Raw genomic sequence first — 14,373 nt, forward strand, 5'->3', positions numbered from 1 at the left:
TACAGACAGAGGATGAGGTGGATGCTCATCAATTTTTTGCGAAAGATCCAAGCATCTTTCTGGCCTCAAGTTTTCTGATGTGAGGATTGAAGACTCAAGAAAACTGGAACATTCCTTTCAATCAAAATTAATCATTATTTAATCAAAACCCTTCTTAAAAATAAAACCAACCAAACGAAGAGCTAGTGAATATTTAATGCCTTTATTTTTCCAGCTTACTCATGCCTTTCATCTGCATCTTTTTAAGTGTTTCATGTTAAGTGATTTTGGAACAGCCTTTTTTTAGTTTGATGTTTGTGAAGAAGGTAGCCTCCCAATGTATTCTGTATCAATGTCTTGGGAAAGGGAAAACCCTTACATATGTAACTTTTTAATAGACTGAAACATTTTGTTAATTTGGGCTAGTTTTTTGTATCAGACCTGCATTTTTTTTTCAGTTTGTTGTACCCATTAAATAATTTGAGGGATCCAAACATGCTTATAACCTTTCAAAAAAGTAACTAATGAGGGAGTGTTTCCACAGGACTTTGTTAGCGAGGCTTCCTTCTGTCCCATGTTATGATTTAGGTGTTTGGACCTTTATTATTATTTTTTTTCCATTTAGCCTCCAGAGCTGAATACACATGTAGATTTTGCTGCACAATAGAACATTAACATGAACTGTTGTTGAGGACCATTCCCTGTTGTAACTTCACCTTTATTGTCCTCATGATACAAGGGTTAAACTACACCAACTCTGTCCTTGGAAGGATGGGAAAAGCCTGGTGAAGAAGCAGCAGGTGGTCTCTGTGGAAGAACCATCTTCTGCTCACTGTCTGGAGGAAACAAGGCAGTCCCCTCGCCAGCGGAGGGAGCCCAGCTCTGTGCCAGTGCCCATCGTGGTTGTGAGCTCGTAATCTCAGTGGAGGAGCCTCATGTTAGCTGTAACTGCCAATAATCAGGTGTCATCTGTGCTGTGTCAGGTGAGTGTGATTAAACAGCACAACTGTGATGTGCCTTGAGTGTATTCATCAGCTAAGCTACTGAATCAATATGGTACTGATGTATTGTTCTGTTTGTGTTTTGTTTACGCCAAGTGCAACTTGTATATTTAACTAATATTATTCCTTGGGAATACTTCCCTGTACAGTCTGACAGTGGGCACTGGCAACACCTCTTTATGCCAGATGATTTCTGTGTAAATTCACTGAGGAACCTCTCCTTATCAGAAGATTTGCCTGCAACAAACATGTACAGAGCATCAGAGCTGACAACTCATTGTTTTAATTCACCAGTTAGTCACCAAACTGATGTGGTGTGTTTTGAAGCACTGGTGTGATGAAACCAGGAATATGCTGGAGTTGCAGTGCTAATTTTCTGTGATGCCTGTGGGTGATTTTGATACCAGACACCAGAGAACTGGTTCTGCAGCCTCATGAAATCCTTCCTTCCACCTTCCTGCGAATCGGCCCTGTGCTGTACCTTGCTTCCTTACTGCTACTGATTCCCACATTTAAACTACTCGTGTGGGTGATTTTACGATCCCCATGATGTTATGGGTGTTGGATAAATGACATAGTACATAGCTTTAGTTGATAAAAGGGTGGCGTTCATCTTCACCAGAAATGAGCTCTGCTTTCTGGAATTGTTGAAGTAGTGTTCTTGTTCTTTTTTTTTGGCAAACAAATCCATTTTGCCTTACACTCAAGTGACCAGTTTAACTAGCTAGTCTTTGCTTTTGCATTTTGATGTTTACTTCCATGACAGCAAAGCAGCAAAAATAGTATAAAGCCATATTATCTGACCAGTACTGGGACTGCCCGAGTTCTGTAAAGGTTAACCATCCACAACCAGGGAGGACATCGTGAATGGTGCCAGTAGCAGGATGCTGCTGGAGAAGTTAGATAAGCCACCTATAAAACTGGAACGTGAGGTAGAAGGACTGGTGAGTGGGGCACCAGCTGAAGTGGGAAATGAGCAGTCCCTTAGGGTAGGTTGCAGGTTTTGGAGCAGCTCCACCATCCTGCTTGAGCCACTGCAGACGTGTCCAGGAACAGCTCTAAGGGCTGCATCACCTGTATGAGAGGCAGCACAGAAGATGCATTGCAATTTCCCCTATTGGATGTAGCAGATAGGGTTGTCCCATGTGATGAGCCCAAGGGAGTGGGGAGAGGAAGCCAAACCTGTTTTGGAGAGGATAGGTGTGGTTTATCTCCAGCCACCTTTGTGAGCTGACAGGAGTGTCATCTCCTGAGCAATAGACCTGTTATTCTCCTTTGGCGTCTCCTTGCTTCTTCCCCCCAACTCCCACACTGATTCTCCCTTCTCCACTCTCTCTTTCGTAGTCTACTTTACCATGATAAATAAACCCAGAGAAGCTAAATTCTGTCTACATCCCTGTTACGCACCCAATTGCGTGCATTGGAAAGCCTAAAACCAACTAACTGAAAATGCCAGGTGCAGGAACCCTTGTTAGGTCGTGTAGCTATGGCCCTCAATGCCTTAGAGCACTGGAACCATTTTCAGATGCTGTTGGCTCTGCTCTGTCAGATGAACAGTTTATGATTAAATAAACAAATCCAGTGTTTACAGAATGAGGAATAAGACCTTAATTTATGGTAAAGAATTTGCGTAGTACGTTCTGGGCGAAAGGAGCTCATGTTCCTGCCAGCTGTCTAGTTCTATTCTCTGGGTCATCTTTCCTCCAGGAGATGCCAGTAGGGGGGATAACTAAATACTACACAACTATAGAGTAGGGATACCAAAAAGATAAGTAAACATGGACCCTCAAATGAGTTGTGAAATTCAGTGTGGATCCAACTTTATTATTTTACCTGGGACACAGGCTCAAGATGTTTTTCAAGAAGCCACTTGTAGACTTCCCTAATATTTGTGTCTTATTATATTTGTCCAAAGTATGTTTAGTTTGGGGCTTATTTAATCTAGCTCTTAAGTGAGACAAGCTTAAGAAAACTGGTATCTATCTATTTATGATTATTGTTTTTCCTTCTTCATAACTTCAGAATCTATTGACCAACTCAAGCCAGAGTTGCTGAAATAGTAATTCCTATAATTTTAATCTAAATAGACCTCATAGAGGACAGGGACTCTTTCAGTGTCGCTGCTGAAGGGAGCATCACCACCTAGGCCTTTGTCTAGACTACAGTTTGTTTTAACCATGGAAGGCACTGCTATAAAACGAAAAGAGGTATTATGTACTGAGAATTCCTGAGGTGGATTTTGCAAGGGATGAACAAAATATAATGAGAAATGTTCCTCTTGGTTTTACAATGACAAGACTACTCTTGAAATCTTGTAGATATGTTATGTGATGCCACTCTGAAATTCACCGTCACCTATATGTGACTGTTTTGAATCTCAGTGCAGCGTCTTCAATCAGTAGTCACTTGGTGTAGAAGAAGCAGTCTCTCACTGATTCTGTCCGCACGATACATCTCACAATAGATTCCTGTCCCATTTATGGTGTTTTTGTAGTCAGTAAGTATGCACATACATAATGTTTGTAGTCCCAGACTGATGTGTTTTAGGTATTGATTAATTGGTTCATATGGAGTGGCATTAGAAATTGTCATAAACAGAATAAGAGTAGGTTTTTGATATGCAATGGGAATTTTTTGATGTTTATAATGCCATGTCAGGCTAAAACGAAGGTGATCAAAGGAAAGCATCGGAAATTAGAGATAACATAGGACTTCACAAAAGCAAGGTTTGGAAAAGAAATCCGAATTGCAAATAATAAAGCTGATATTCTTTCTGGTCCTGCAGAAAAGATACCTTCATATTAGTGATACAATGATACCTGTCCTGAGATACTGTTCTTCTTGACCTTGTTCACACAGAAGTACTTGTCAGCTGGTTTCCAAAGAAATTTTGAATTTTTCTTCTGAAAATGAGGTTTGTTAAGTGAGACTTCTTCCCTGATACTGATTGCTAAGACAAAATCGTCTTTCAAATAGGGAATATTTGTTTCTCATCATACTATCTTTCTAATTATATTCTGAAATACCTGAATTCATTCTATTGCCAGTGTTGCTTCATTCTTGAGCTCCACTTCTGTATGACTTTTTTTTTTTTTTAGGTAAAGTTCTGTATAATCTTGTCCTGGTTCCTTCCAGAAGAGCACTTTGAAAATTTTCCTGTTCCTGTTACTGAATACTACACAAATCTCATGGTGGGGGAAAAAAATAAAAAAAGGAAAGACTAATGAAGAGGTAAATACGTTCAAATCATGAGCAGTTAAACCCAGAAAGACAAGAGCCAGATTCAACAGGAAATAATCCGGTCTGAAAATCGTTTCTAGGATCTTAATGCTATGGTGCTTTGTGGATATGTGACATTGAGGAGATGATGTAAGTAACTCATATTCAGAAATTACAAGGAAATGCTGAGAGTTCAATTCCAGTACGACTACATTTCACGCTTATGGGCTACAATTATAAATTTAAGATTTTAGTATTATATATTAATTCTATCTCATAGTCTTGTCATAGACTTACAGAACTTAAAGACTTACAAGACTTACAGAAAAAACAGAAACTCAGAAATCAGAATTTTTAAATTTCTGATTGTTTCTGAGGCAAAGAACCTTAGCACATGATTCTAAGACAGAAAGGTCTCCCCAGAAATCACTGCACCAACACATTTAATGTCTAGAATTACATTGTTTTTTTGTCTTAGTGTAGTGCATTGAGGCTGACAAATTACCTTTTCTGAGGTTTTATACTACAAAGACTTAGGACAATAATGGTTGGAGGGAAAGAGTCAGCCAGTAAGATGTTTCCAGTCCTTACTTTTTCCCAAATGCGTCCTGCCATTAGCCTGTTGATAACAAACTTGCACTCAAAGCTCTGTACAATGATACTTCATTCTCTGTACAGAGATACTTCAGGAAACAGCACAAGGGGGCCATGAATATACAAGCAAAGATGAATGCACAAGTACAGAACTACGGTGATGGGTAAAAACTCAGACTTGACTCCTCCTCCCCAGTGTTGGAAGTAAGACATGTAAATTACTGTTCTTTTTCCCTGTAAATATGGGTAAAGTAATTGTAGCCAGGAAAAGTATGGTAAGAGGAACATGAAAGAATAATATCCTTTTTCTTTTTTTAAAAAAAGGTGGTGACTTGTTTTCTAAGCTTTTTTGTTTATCTGGGATTAGCATAAAGCAGATCAGCACAAATCAATTCTGTAGTAATCTCAGGGAAAAAATCTCTCCTCATACAAACAGGAAACAAAGCACCAAAGACACAATTTAGTGGTGGTTGAATGTGTGAAGCCTTGCTTGTCGTTATGCAAGACAGGATGGGAAGTATGTAAAGGCAAACTTAAACTCAACAGTGGCCTGTTGTTCTGCTAGGGAAAGGCAAACTGAGGAAGTGTAAAAGCTGAAGTATCAGTAACTATAGAGATTATTGAAAAATACCTTTTGATTGATGAAATGTATTTATTAAGTTAAACTAGGGACAAATAGAGGCTTGTAAAACCATTTCCAAGTGATGCACTTCAATTCTATGGACAAAACAAGTGTTAAAAGTGTTTTTGGAAAAATATCTTCTGTGTAAATTACCCCAAGAAGTAGACTTCTCGTTTCACTCAACCCAACAGAGATTTTTACAGAGTACTTTTTGAAGGAAAACAAAGTCTGTATTTCTAAAATAACAGAAGAAATTAAGCAAGTAGACAGAATCCATATCCTGAAGTACATGAAGCCAGATAGCCAGCTCTGATAGCCCTAGAAAACTCAGCTAACATGCGTGTTTTCCTGGGCCCCAAAAACCTGAAGAAAACTCCCTAAAGAGATGACTGTCAGATGGATGCAACGACAGAAATAATATCTGATTGGGGGAAAAAAAGCACAATATTCTTGCAGTTTAGTGCCAGAGATTAGTATCAACCACTTGCACAGTGTTCCTTTACCATGCTAAAAGACTAGAACTGGAGAGGGGAGTTGAGAATGCTTGTAGGGACCTGGATTAGGGAATATATGAACCCTGGCAGCAGCAGTTAGGAATTTTCAACTGTTAAGCAGTGACTGGCATCAAAGAAGCAGTGAGGCATTTCAGGAGGTGCAGCCTGATATCTCATTTCATAGAGTCACAGCCAACAGCATGCAAAGTTAGCACTTAAAATTATAATTATACTTTAAGTGTGGTCTTATGGTTACAGTAAGTATCCATACTGGTTTGAGAGAGGTAGGAGAGACAGGTAAAAGTTAAAAATCTTTCTGTACTAGTACGGAAAAGGATATGTGAAAATACATTCTTGTCAAGATTGATTTTCTTAGCATAAAGAGGTAGTTTTACTGGGAGTTGAACAGATGTCTGTAGGGCTTGGAGTCTCCACTCTTAGCACTTCCTCACTGTGGCATGAGGGTTGTTGGCCAATGTACTAAGCTAATCAACATTCAGACCGAACTAGCATCAAGCCCTTGCCTAACCACTCGTTGGGTGCAAAAGGTACAGGCTTTGGTTTGGTAAATCCTTGTCATGTAAGGGAGAAAAGAGCTGGCAATGGGACTGCACGTGTGGTCAGTTACCCATTACAAGCACAAAATGTGAAGATGTAATACACGGAGTATGCTCTCAACCAGTGGCTGGTCAGACAGGAATGAAACAAAACCACTAGGTGACCGCAATGCCTAGCTCAGAACATTGTCTTTCCAGCAGAACAAATTGTAGAGCTGTCTCCTCCCTTTCTCCTGAAAGGTGGAGCTCTTCTGGCTGTCCTGTTTTTTTCCCTTTCCCAAATCTTTTTATATACTAAATAGGAAACACAGAAGACAACAGTTTCCACAGCAGTGAAGAGGTGATGAGTCATGAAACAAAAACAAGGTAGCGGTGGCAAATATGAGTGTTGCTGCAGTGGTGAATGCATGTATAAAACAGAGTTTTTGAAGGGCCTGTGAAAGGATATTCATGATGTAAGCAGAGTACAGTGTTTGAATCTGGGATTGATAATTCAGATTGTGATTGGGGAAATGGTAAAGAAGAGTTTCCCAATAGGGGGTGTAGATGTTTAGAAACGCCTGGCCTGACTAAAAGCAGAGGGATTCCAGGAATCCTTAAAAACTTGCCATGTGTAGCACTGGTCGATGTCAAGGAAAGAAGAGCTAAACCCTTGTTTTCTAGTGTCCCTCCTAATAAATCTACAGTAGTAACCTTGAGCTCAGCTATCCTTCAAAAGGACTACAGGAAAGCACATCACGAATAATCATAGTAGCACCTCCAGGGAATGTGTGATTCCCTGTTTCCTGTAGGAGCAGGAATACCACCTAAGATTTAGCCTACTGTTGGCTTTTTCTTTATTTATTTGGATATCAAACATAAAAGACGCAAGCCTGTACGCTGGATGCAGCCTAGTAAAGCAATCTGGATAACAGAGGGGAGATGGTGTAACACATTCTTCAGGAAGTCTGTGTGAACTTCCATGTGCTTCATGATCTAGCCAGGACCAACTAGTGTTATGAATGGAGCCTTTCAATAAATGAGAGCCCTTTTCCAGGTATTCTGGCACCTGAGACTTGAGACAGTATGTGTGAACATTGAAGCTGTTCATGATAGAGGTGAAAGTAATAGGTTGGGACAAAACGTGGAAGGAGAGAAGTGCAAGGTGGCAAGTGCAGAAAGTGCAGAAGCAGGAAATCTAGCAATTGATGGGGAGGAAAAAAAGGGTAATGAAGCCTGAACAATGGGGAAAATGAGAAGTGAAAGCAGACAGCATTTGGAAATGACTAAATGCGCAGTAGACTACAGAGATAAGCACTGCTGCAATAATGGAGCCTTGGAGTCTGAAATATACTGGCAGAGCTGAGAGAGAACGATGGTCTAGAATAGTCAGGGTTGAAATGTATCTTCAAAGCTGGAAGAAGAACTTAAGTTTATGTGCTCCTGATTTCTATTACACTTCCTCACTCAGGACACCTCTGTCTCCCAGTCTCATTTCTGAGCAGTAGCTATGAACACACCTCTTTACGTTCCAATATCCTCATGTGCTGCCTGTCATTACTAGTGAAAAGTGAAGCTCAAGCAGGGCAATATGCACAATGCAAGTGAAGAAAGTGAAACGAAGGAATTCATTTTTTTTCTCTAAACAGTAATGAAAATGTCCTTATGATCCCAGTGCATTTACCGTAACGTAGTAAAACCACTATTAGCACTTAGTATATTTATTAAAGTGTTAACTTAGGCAACAGCAATCAGTAATTGCAGAGATAAATAAGAGACTCAACCAGTCAGCAGTTGGAAATAATTCCAAGAAAACAATACATTAATTCTGCTTTCAGAATTTCCATGTTTAAATTTTCCAGTTCATTTTCAAGTTTAAATTTGGGCGTACTTCCCTGTCATCCTACAGCACTCTTCTTCAAGCATTGCAGACACATTTGGCTATCAGAAGAGTCCGTGTTTCTTCATTTTGTGTTTATTGCTGAACTGGGGAAACAAATGATATCTTCAGGGGAGGGGAAAGTGAGAAAGAAAAGCAATAGAATCAAATTGTAGTCTGAACATTTATAATGCCTTTTTTTAATTAGGTTTGTAATTCAGGCAGTCTTTGAAATAAAGATGCTAAATGTAGGTATTCAAACCTGAATGACCGTGATAAATCCAACCTGTAGAGTAGATGCTTTGAGCACTCAGACTGGCTTTGGGGATTGCTTATAGTGATGGACAACCTGTCAAAGTTAGGCAGCAGGTTATGGTCACTATATCAGAGCTCTTTTTCCTGCCGGAGACTCAGTGAGGTTTCCTTAGCTGTGCATTGGTGGTTCCACAAGTGAATGTTGGCTACTTCTTGCCCTGGTCCCTGATTTCCTTCTTTAGAGAGTTGGGTGCTGTGTTGCAGACTGGAGGTCAGAGTGCAAGCCAAATACTAGGCCACATAGACAACGAGCCCCTGACCTTGATCCTCAAGTTACTGGGACAAGATGCAGCATTCAGCCTGCTTGCCTCTCAGTCCTTCAGGCACTGCGCTGTTCCCAGGTTGTCCCCTGGCTCAGGGACACTGAGAAGCCAGTAAAGCATCTGCAAAAGTCCCTCACACCTCTCTTTTGGTCCCCACTTGGGAAAGGAACCTCTCAAGTGTCTGTCGGAGGTGGAGTTTGCTCCAGTGGGGGTCTCATTCAGTTGGTCCCCAGGTGGTGCTTTAAAGCTTGTCACCCTGCTTGCACTTCCCATTTTGATCGTCTGCATCCCCAGAGCCCTAGAGGAAGGCACACCCACCCTCCAGCATCCTTCTTCTGCGAAGTTATACTATTCAGGTTAAATATTAGCCAGTAATGGCTCAAATGAGACTTGCAATCACCACTTCAGTATAATTACTGGAGGGAGCTCCCGAGGGAGGAGACATCAGCCACGCAGCTCCTACTGGGCCCCTGAGAGGCAGCGGAGGAGCACATGTGAGCCTGCAGCTGTGCACTCTGCTCCCTTCACCTTCCTCCTTCTCCTGCTGCGAGCACAGGGCTGTGGCAGTGGTGGGTTGGGGATTTCAGGCTCACAGTTACAGTAGGGTTGTGCTCATCCACTGGAGTCCTTGGAAACAGCGAACGTCAGAGGTGTGCAGCTGCTGAAGCCACAGCTCCGTACCCCATCACTGAGCCTGCTTTGCCCAGCTCTCTGGTCTGGTTGCCCTGTATCACCGAAGATGCCCAATAATGTACCGTTTCTTGAAAACTTGCTCGCCAAAGATCGCCAGCTCCTGCAGCCGGACTGCTCTCAGCAGAAGGCAGCCCAGTAAACCCCTCGCTGCTGACCTTTGATTCAAGTGCCAATATTTAGCAAGCAAATATTTAAAGGCGCGCCATTAAGCAGGAAGGCACGGCTTTTACATGGGAACCTCCAGCGAGGGGTGCAGCTGAGACAGACCTAAACAGCCTTCCTCCTGATTCAAAGATCGAAGCCGAAATTCCTTTAAGTGGTATATTCTTTATTGCAGCGCTGGATGCACGGGGGATCTCTCCACCTATCGTGCATACCTAAAGCGGAAAGCAGTCTTGAATTTATACAATCAATCTATCAATATTCTACAAGCACCTATACATATGCATTACCTATCCCCGCCTTCCCTCGCTTCTTATGCTAATTAGCCTTTTGGCACCTTGCGCCTGCGTAGAGCCTCCCAAGAATTGTGGGCAGGGGTCTTTGGGACGTGGGCAGGGGTCTTTGGGAGGAAGACCCCGAGTCTTCCTCACAGTGTACTTTTCACCTTTGGTCAGGAATCTGCTGAATTGGCAGGTTTCTTAATTGCAAGAGCTGGTTGTTGCTAATTCTTCCATTTGTTGTATCTTTATAATGAATTCCAATGTCCAGTTTTGAGATTTATAGTCCTTACGTTTGTTTCTCTGCCCGTCTGCCGCTTCCTTATCATGAGTTCCAGTGTCTTGTTTCGAGATATACAGTCCATGTCTGGGGATTGTCCTTGCCTCCCCAATGCCTCCCCAATACCTCCTTAATCAATCCCCCCTTTTCTTTTCCCATGCAAATTCTTTTGCATCAGATACTTTCATTATTTACAGTAACACAACAAAGCAGGCATCTAAACAACATGCACACAAATATTCCTAACACTACCAATGCGATTAGAGCAATGAACACTTGTTTCAACCATTGAAAATTGGGCAACCAGGAGGTTAACTTATTCCATATTTCACTAAAACTCCATGAAAGATCATCTTTACTGATCTCATGTAGGACCCTTGTCTGCTTCCATATTTCTTCCAGGTCGGTAGAGATCCTTCCACTCTGATCTATATACATACAACAACTTGTGTTTATTACTGTACAGACTCCCCCTTGAGCGGCCAGTAACAAGTCTAGGGCCATCCAATTTTGTAATACTACCTGTGATAAACTAGATATCTCTTCTTGTTGAGCCTTTACAGCATCCAGAGTCTTGTTTTCTAACTTCTCTGTAATTGCAGAAATATTAACTATCGCTTTTTCCAATTCACTCACTCCTAACCATGGGATAAACCATCGAACAAAACTATGAAAAGCGGTGTGTCTCTCTATCAATGGATTGTTAATTTTTCGTCTGATTCTCTGGTTATGATTTCTCAAGTAGGCTCGAGGCACTACATCGTGTACTGTCATATTGGGGACTACCGCTCCAAGAGTGCAAGTTCCCTTCCAATTCTCAGGCAAGACCTTACGGGCTGTATCATTGCATAGCCAATACCACCCTTTTCCTTCTGGAACCGTCCAGCTGGTTGAATTTGCCCAGCCGCTAGTCGTACTAATATCAATTGTTCAATTACAAGATGTCTGATTTCCCACATAAGTAGTATCCGTATTTATACAATGCTGTTTTCCTATACCCTTAGGCGGGTTACACCTTTGTACACATACATAATAGGATTCTAACGGTATGAAGCTACTCACTTCTAGTTCCAAAACTTCTTAATATTTTCAACCCCAAGATGTGTTTTCCCACAAATTAGTCCAAGATAAGTTTGCAGGCAACGGAATCCCGATTAACGATACACCCTTATTCCCATGCTGTGGCAGATGGGTGCATACCCAACAGTTCGTCTTATTAGTTACTTGAGAAATTGTTTGTATTAAGGTCAGGTGTAAGTTCTCATCCCAAGTTGCCCACCCCGAATCCGAGAACCGCACCCCTGCAATCATTAGGATCTGGAAAACCGTAATTTTGTTGGTCCAATTGGAGTGGTGGTCTATATTCTCGCCGGGACCTTCTTCACCCTTGAATTGTGGATCCAAGCTGCTTGCTTCTTAATCTTAATGGCGGTGTGTGTTGTCAGTAATACTTGGTATGGTCCCATCCACTTTCCTTCCATTTTTCCTGTAGGGGTTGTCCTGAAAAAGTCTTTATATATATATATATAATTCCCGAGCTTAAAGGGGTGGATTGGTTGATCCAACCCTCTAGCCCTGGTCCCTAAAACAAATTTATGTACTTTATTTAATTGTTTCTGAAGTTCAGTTATATAAGCATATAAATATTCTGATCCTAACTGCGTTAGGTCCTCTCCACTAAATAGAAATTGCTATGGCCTTCCATATAAGATTTTGAAGGGACTCAAATTCCCTTTTATTCTAGGTTTAACTCTAATTCCAAGTAATGCTAAAGGGAGGGATTGAGGCCATGACAAATTAGCTTCTTATCCAATTTTAGCTATTTATTGTTTAATTAAATGGTTCATTTTTTCTACCTGTCCACTTGCCTGTGGTCTATAAGGGGTATGCAGTTGCCAATCTATCTTTAGAATCTTACTTATCTGTTGTACCACTTGTGCACAAAAATGTGAACCTCTATCAGAAGACATTGCTACTAGAATCCCAAAGCATGGTATTATTTCATTTAACAAGACTTTAACCACTTCTCTTGCTTTGTTTGTTTGACAGGGAAAGGCTTCAGGCCTTCCTGAAAACGTGTCAGTCAGAACCAGTAATAATGATACCCCCCTTTTCTAGGGAGTTCTGAAAAATCAATTTGCCACTGTTGCCCCGAATAATTTCCTTTACCGATTATTCCAAATTTTATTCTATTCTTGGTATTGGGGTTATTGTGTAAGCAAATGCTCCATTGTTGAGTTACTTGTTTTATCATATCGTCCCACTAATGTCTGACTCAGGCTCTTATGCAGTGTGCCAGCTCCCCAATGCGTTTTATTGTGTTCTGTAAGAACTATGGGCCATGTCAAACTAGAGGGTATTACTATGTGGTTATCTTTTAAATATACTCATCCATCTGGCTTCATTTTACCTTTCAAATCTTCAATTAATTTTAAGTCTTCTTTTGTATAATTTGGATATAGTTTGGATTTTACCGTCTGGTATCAAAGACAATGCCTTCACCTCAGTTATTTCAGCTGCCTGCTTAGCCTCTGCCAATCGATTTCCAATTTCAAAATCGGTGTTCCCCTTTTGGTGTCCCTGACAATGCATGATAGCTACCTTTTCTGATTGTTTTACAGCCTCTAACAATTTTAAAATTTCTTCAGCATACTTTGTGTTTTCACTGAGCGGTCAGCAATCCATGTTCTTTCCAAATTGCTCCATGAGCATGTACCACGCCGAATGTATATTTAGAATCTGTCCAAATATTTACCCTTTTTCCCGCTGCCAGTTCCAATGCTCTCGTGAGAGCAACTATCTCCGCCTTTTGAGCTGATGTTCCAGGGGGTAAAGGCTTAGACTCGATTACCTGCTGAGTAGTTGTTATAGCATATCCAGCTTTACGTTGTCTTTGCGTAACAAAACTGCTCCCATCCATGAACCAAGTTTCTTCCGCATCTTCCATGGGCTCCTCCTTAAGGTCTGGTCGGCTGGAATACACAGTCTCTATAGTTTCTAAACAATCATGAATCACAGGCTGTGCCGGAGCATCACTAAGAAAAGAGGCTAGATTCACAATATTAGTTATCACAATTTCCACGTTGTCCTGTTCTACCAATATTGCTTGATATTTCAAAATCATCAATTCTTGTTTAAGTTGTTTAAAGACTTTTTGTGCTTCTCCAGTCCAGACTAACTTTGACTGGTTAATCTTTATCAATTCACATAGAGGCTTTACCAATAGTCCATAATTATAAATCCAAAGGCGACACCAACCTGTCATTCATAAAAATGTTTGTAGCTCCTTTACCATTTGAGGTTCTGGAGTCTGGCAAATGACTTCCTTATGTTCAGTTCCTAGTTCTCGTTGTCCTTCCGAAATTTCAAATCCCAGATAGGTCACACTTTGTTGAGCCAGCTGGACTTTCTGTCAAGAGACTTGATATCCATTTAAACCCAGAAAATTAAGACGACTTATAGTCCATTGAATACAACTCCCTTTAGTCTCAGTAGCTATTAAGAGATCATCTACATATTGTAACAAAGCACCTTCAGTGTCCGGAGGTATCCATGTTTCGAGTTCCCTTGCTAATTGGTTTCCAAAAATAGTGGGGCTATTCTTGAATCCTTGAGGTAGTAATGTCCACGTAAGCTGCGTCTTTCTGCCTGAATCGGGATTTTCCCATTCAAAGGCAAATAGGTTTTGGCTTTCTGTGGCTAAGCCTAGGCAGAAGAAGGCATCTTTTAAATCCAGTACGGTAAACCAGATTTGACTATTCTTTAATTTAGTCAGCAAAGTATAAGGGTTTGCCACTACTGGATATATTTCCTCAGTGATTTTATTTATGGCCCTCAAATCCTGAACTAGCCTATAGCTTTTTCATCTGCCTTTTTAATTGGCAATATGGGTGCATTGTATTCTGATTCGCATTCAATCAATAATCTATACTGTAAAAATTTATTAATTATCTCTTTAATTCCTTTTCTATCTTCTATCCTCAAAGGATATTACTTAACCTTAATGGGTTTCTCTCCTGGCTTTAATTTAATAATTATTAAGGTCACATTTTTACCTC

This window comes from Aythya marila (genome assembly GCF_965140915.1).
Source record: "Aythya marila genome assembly, chromosome: 1".
NCBI classification, from domain to species: Eukaryota; Metazoa; Chordata; class Aves; order Anseriformes; family Anatidae; genus Aythya; species Aythya marila.